Source organism: Aquarana catesbeiana, linkage group LG13 (genome assembly GCF_042186555.1).
Source record: "Aquarana catesbeiana isolate 2022-GZ linkage group LG13, ASM4218655v1, whole genome shotgun sequence".
NCBI classification, from domain to species: domain Eukaryota; kingdom Metazoa; phylum Chordata; class Amphibia; order Anura; family Ranidae; genus Aquarana; species Aquarana catesbeiana.
In genome coordinates this window covers 27,990,126-27,996,125 of record NC_133336.1, presented here as the reverse complement: position 1 = coordinate 27,996,125, position 6,000 = coordinate 27,990,126, and the positions used below count along the sequence as shown (strand labels likewise).

Sequence of the window (6,000 nt, the reverse complement as noted above, 5' to 3'; positions counted from 1 at the left end):
AAATCAGGGACAGTCTCTCAAAATCAGGGACAGTCCCTCGAAACCAGGGACAGTCTCTCGAAATCAGGGACAGTCTCTCAAAATCAGGGACAGTCTCTCAAAATCAGGGACAGTCCCTCGAAATCAGGGACAGTCCCTCGAAATCAGGGACAGTCTCTCTAAATCAGGGACAGTCCCTTGAAATCAGGGACAGTCTCTCTAAATCAGGGACAGTCTCTCAAAATCAGGGACAGTCCCTCGAAATCTGGGACAGTCCCTCAAAATCAGGGACAGTCCCTCAAAATCAGGGACAGTCTCTCAAAATCAGGGACAGTCTCTCGAAATCAGGGACAGTCTCTCGAAATCAGGGACAGTCCCTCAAAATCAGGGACAGTCTCTCAAAATCAGGGACAGTCCCTGGAAATCAGGGACAGTAGGGAGCCATGCACTAGTCTGCAGGCTTTCTCACTGTAAACTGTCAGCAATGCAGCAGCTGGAAGATTGAACGGCACACCTGCACACACTTTCACTTTTGCTTTGGCAGTCGAACGTTTAAAGTACTTCTAAAATAGAGATATCACCTTCACCAAGATTTGGGAATTTCCCGGCTGGTGGGGTTTTTATAATGGGGTGATGCAATTATTGAGAGGCTGTTAGTGGGAGGAGGAGGAGGAAGAGGAGGAGGAGGAGAGGGAGGATCTACGGTACATAAAAGCAGCAGAAGAAGCAGCGTGCTCATCTACTGATTGTGCTGAGGGTGACAGTTTTCATTGCGGTGCAAACGGAGGATATTACAGCCGCAGAGCCACGAATAGCGCAGCAGATCCTTCGCCGTCACAGGTGAGCACACATTTGGGGATCCGCTACTTTTTTTTTTTTAATATTGTTTTACCACTTTAATAATTAAGCAAATTTCTCACCAAGAAAAGAGCGCATGCAGCCGCTCATAATCGACTTTGAGATTATTATTATCATTATTATTATACAGCGCCAACAGTTTGCGCAGCGTTTTTACAAAATTCCATTTAGATGGGTAGAATTTTAAAATGAAAATTGAAAAAAAAAAAATAGAATGTTCTTAAAGCTGGTCATAGATGAGTAAAAAAAAAAAAAATCCCTGGAAAATGAGTTTGAAACACTCGATCGTTAGAATGTTAACGGGCTCATATCAATTCTCGAATTGCAAAAAATGTATGGAAGAAAAAAAAAATGTAACAATCTTGTTCCTTTTCTGTACGATTTTTTTCAAAAGCGTGAGTAGAGGAATCGGAATGTGCATGAGCCTTCTGCAATTTTTTAAAGCGATCGACATAAAAAAAAAAAAAGTACATTTTATGTTGGAAAAAAATGTAACAATCGCGTTGGAATCTTTTTTTGTACAAACGAACGATTTTTTTCAAAAGCGTGAGTAGTGGAATAATCGGAATGTGCATGAGCCTTCTGCAATTTTTTAAAGCGATCGACAAAAAAAAAACAACGAATGTTGACAAGTGGTTGGGGGGGGGGGATTAGTATCGATGATGGCGTAATCATACGGTCATCTTTATTAAATGCAAATTAATTTTCTGGTACAATTATTTTTTTTTTAAATGAAAGAAAAAGATATAGGGTCAGTTCACACCATAGAAACGCAGTCCGGATGCGTTCCAGGTGCTTTTCTGCACGCGTGTTTTTGGTGCATTTTTCATGCAGTCCTGTGCATTTTTTCCTCCTCTTTTTTCTTACCATTAAATAAAGATATGGGCGTTTTAGTGCATTTTTGATGCATTTTACAGCGTTCCAGTGCAGGAAAAGTGCAGCATGTTCTACTTTTTCTTTTCTGGAACTGACCGCACCAGTGTGAACTCTGCCATTGGAAATCATATAACCTGCTTTCCATGCATTTTTGATGCCGAAAAAAAGAAAAAAAAAAACGCCCTGGACTGCATGTGGTGTGAACTGTCCCATAAAGCTGTAACAATCCCCCCCCAAATACATAGAAACAGAACAAATAATATGTTGAGGTTTTGCCAAGTCCGTCAGGCATCTGTATTAAAATGTAACACAGTTCAATGTCACTGAATGATTATCTGCCGTGTACAGAGTGTCAGGAAAGTGCGACTCCGGGCAGCTTTCAGAAGTCAAAGCAAAAGGTTGGGAAGGTGCTGATTTTACTCTGCTAATTACTCGGCAATTCCAGTGTATAAATAGGAATCGTGGGGTCCCATAGCAAGATTTTCGATGGGGGGGGGCCCTCACTGTATCAAGGTTTACATCTGTTTTACTATAAGCAATGTGCACAGTTGTTCCTTTTCTCATTGACTGCAGTTGGTTACAGTGGGGAGGGGTTAGAGTCTCTGTTTTGTGTTTTTATGATTATCTGTATCGGGGGCATGACTACAGATCAAGGGGCCCTATAGCAAAATTATGAAGAGTCTCTCTCTCTCTCTCTCTCTCTCCCTCTCCCTCTCCCTCTCCCTCTCTCTCTCTCTCTCTCTCTCCCCCTCTCTCTCTCTCTCTCTCCCTCTCTCTCTCTCTCTCTCTCCCTCTCTCTCTCTCCCTCTGTCTCTCTGTCTCTCTGTCTCTCTTTCTCTCTCCCTCTCTCTCTCTCCCCCTCTCCCTCTCTCTCTTCTCTCTCTCTCCCACTCTCTCTCTCTCTCTCTCTTGTTCTCTCTCTCTCTCTCTCTCTCTCTCTCTCTCTCTCTCTCTCTCTCTTGTTCTCTCTCTCTCTCTCTCTCTCTCTCTCTCTCTCTCTCTCTCTCTCTCTCTCTCTCTCTCTCTCTCTCTCCTCTCTCTCTCCCCCTGTGTCTCTCTGTCTCTCTCTCTCTCTTTCTCTCTCTCCCTCTCTCTCTCTCTTGTTCTCTCTCTCTCTCTCTCTCTCGTTCTCTCTCTCTCTCTCTCTCTCTCTCTCTCTCTCTCTCTCTCTCTCTCTCTCTCCCTCTGTCTCTCTGTCTCTCTCTCTCTCTCTCTCTCTCTCTCTCTCTCTCTCTCTCTGTCTCTCTCCCTCTGTCTCTCTGTCTCTCTCCCTCTCAGTCTCTCTCTCTCTCTCTCTTTCTCTCTCTCTCCCTCTCTCTCTCTCTCTCTTTCTCTCTCTCTCTCTCTCTCTTGTTCTCTCTCTCTCTCTCTCTCTTGTTCTCTCTCTCTCTCTCTCTCTCTCTCTCTCTCTCTCTCTCTCTCTCTCTCTCTCTCTCTCTCTCTCTCTCTCTCTCTCTCTCTCTCCCTCTGTCTCTCTGTCTCTCTCCCTCTCAGTCTCTCTCTCTCTCTCTCTCTCTCGTTCTCTCATTTACACTTGTTCCTGTCCCGTTGACTGCTGTTAGTAAAGTGGGGAGGGGTTAGAGTCTCTGTTTTGTGTTTTTATGGTCATCTGCATCAGGGGCAGAACTACAGATCATGGGGCCCCATAGCAAACTCTTGATGGGTAACTCTCACTGTAGCAGGTCTCTATTTGTTCCTGGTCTCATTGAGTGCTGTTGGTAAAGTGAGGAGGGGTTTGAGGTTTACAAGCACTTTAATATAAAAGTTTACCTAAATCAAGGACCGGCAGCAGGAGAGCGGTCAGTATATCCGGACTGTATACCTGAGTCCAATTCTGCATCTGTTTCCCCCGCTGGCTTTAACAATGAGAACCGAGTGATCAAGCCATGCTGACTTCCATCATCCAATCATGTGCAAGCAAAAATGCTGTTTTTTTTTTTTTAATTTTCCTTGCACATGATTCGGTACTCTTTACAAAGTGAAGCTTTACCTCATTTACTAAGCTCTGCAGAAACAGCCCTTTGCAAAGTGCACAGTCTATTTGCCCTTAGTAAATCAACCCCTATGAGTCCTTATACTACACTAAAAGGGTTTGTTTGTAAAATAAAAAAAAATAAATAAAAAAAGGTGGCGTGCAAATATTTCAGCATTTGCACAGCTGTGTTGTGAATAATCCCCATATTGTATCTAATATGTGTATTTCCTATGATTGTCAGCTCCATCTAGTGGCCACAATGCAGTATTTTCCTTAAATACTGCAATCGGTAAAATACTGCATTGTGGCCACTAGATGGAGCTGAGGATCAGGATGGTCGTGTGAAGTGCACAGTCTGTTTCCCTTTAGTAAATCACCCGCATAGACCAGGGATATGCAATTAGCGGACCTCCAGCTGTTGCAAAACTGCAAGTCCCATCATGCCTCTGCCTCTGGGTGTCATGCTTGTGACTGTCGCAGTCTTGCTATGCCTCATGGGACTTGTAGTTCTGCAACAGCTGCAGGTCCGCTAATTGCAAATCCCTGCCATGGACTGTGCACTTTGCAAGTGCAGTTGCTCCAGAGCTTAGTAAATGAGGCAAGGCTTCACTTTGCAAAGAGTACCCAATCACGTGCAAGGAAAATGAACCGCTTCAGCCCCGGAAGGTTTTACCCCCTTCCTGACCAGAGTTCTTTTTTTGCGATTCGGCAACTGCGTCGCTTTGACTGACAATATCGCGGCCGTGCGACGTGTCACCCAAAAAAATTGACGTCCTTTTTTTTTCCCCACAAATAGAGCTTTTTTTTGGTGGTATTTGATCACCTCTGCGGTTTTTATTTTTTGCGCTACAAACAAAAAAAAGACTGACAATTTTCAAAAAAATTCATTATTTTTTACTTTTTGCTATAATTAATATCCCCCAAAAATATATAAAAAAACATTTTTTTTCCTCAGTTTAGGCCGATATGTATTCTTCTACATATTTTTGGTAAAACAAAACAAAAAAATCGCAATAAGCGTATATTTATTGGTTTGCGCAAAAGTTATATCATCTACAAAATAGGGGGTCGTTTTATGGCATTTTTATTATAATTTTTTTTTTTTTATTAGTAATGGCGGCGATCTGTGATTTTTATCGTGACTGCAACATTATGGCGGACGCATCGGACACTTTTGACACTATTTTAGAACCATTGTGATTTATACAGCGATCGGTGCTATAAAAATGCATTGATTACTGTGTAAAGGACACTGGCAGGGAAGGGGTTAAACACTAGGGGGCAATGAAGGGGTTAAGTGTGTCCTAGAGAGTGATTCTAACTGTGGGGGGGGGGGGGCTTCAAGTCACATGACAGCGATCACTGCTCCCGATGACAGAGAGCGGTGATCTCTGTCTTGTCACAAGGCAGAACGGAGAAATGCCTTGTTTACTTGGCACTCCCTTGTTCTGTGGCTCCGTGACACGATCGCTGGGAGACCTGCGGACATCGTCGAGTCCGCCGGTCCCGCGGACACGGTTACGCTGCGGGCACACGCGTGTGCCTCCGGCGCCTGCTATCCCTGACTCTTAAAGGGGACGTACAGGTACGCCCATTTTCCCACCGCTGCCATTCTGCCGACGTATATCGGCGTGCGGCGGTCGGCAAGTGGCTTAAAAAAGAACATTTTTGCTTGCACGTGATTGGAGGATAGAAGTCCGCAGAGCTTCTACTCATTTACTGAGCTTTGGAGTAACTGCACTTTGCAAAGTCTCTTTGCCTTTAGTAAATCAACCCCATAGGCTTTTATGAGAGTTTAGAAACTGCTATGGGTAAGGGAAGTTCCACTTCCCTTACCCTCCATCTCCTGGACGTGCAAGAATCGCGTTCAGGATAGGAACGTTTTGACCGCCGGCCGCAAAAAAAAAAAAAAAAAAAAAATTGCAGTGGGTATAAGGAAATAAATGGTGATAGATGAGGCAGCCTACTTTTTCCTTTGCCCATCCTCAATGGAAAATATTCGGCTTCCAAAATATCTGCATTATACCGTAATTATCACCAGATATTGTGCAACTGGGAAAACCTGTTATCCTTGTTTGTAGTGTAAATCTAAACATTAATTAGCTGCAAACTGAGTTAGAATTTTAATTAACGCTTTCTGATGCTGCGTAGTTTTGGTTAAAGGGCAGCTCTGGTGTGTTTTCGGAGAGCTCATTTTTTTGAGTAGAATATAAATACAAAGTAGAGCCGGCGCTCCACAAACTATAAAGAATTATACACACCCACCGGCCACTTTATTAGGTACGCCTGTTCAATTGCTCCGGTAACACAAA

The 6,000-nt window shown here is 43.5% G+C and overlaps 1 protein-coding gene across 1 annotated transcript in view; it reads left to right on the top strand.

Moving 5' to 3' along the window:
• The first annotated feature begins 661 nt into the window (after nt 1-661).
• The window catches only part of TNFAIP2 (TNF alpha induced protein 2), a 38,426-nt gene continuing 33,087 nt past the window's right edge, over nt 662-6,000 (top strand). Inside the window, exon 1 of the mRNA XM_073609272.1 lies at nt 662-819. The gene's annotated coding sequence lies outside the window, so the exon portion shown is untranslated. The remainder of the gene's footprint in view (nt 820-6,000) is intronic.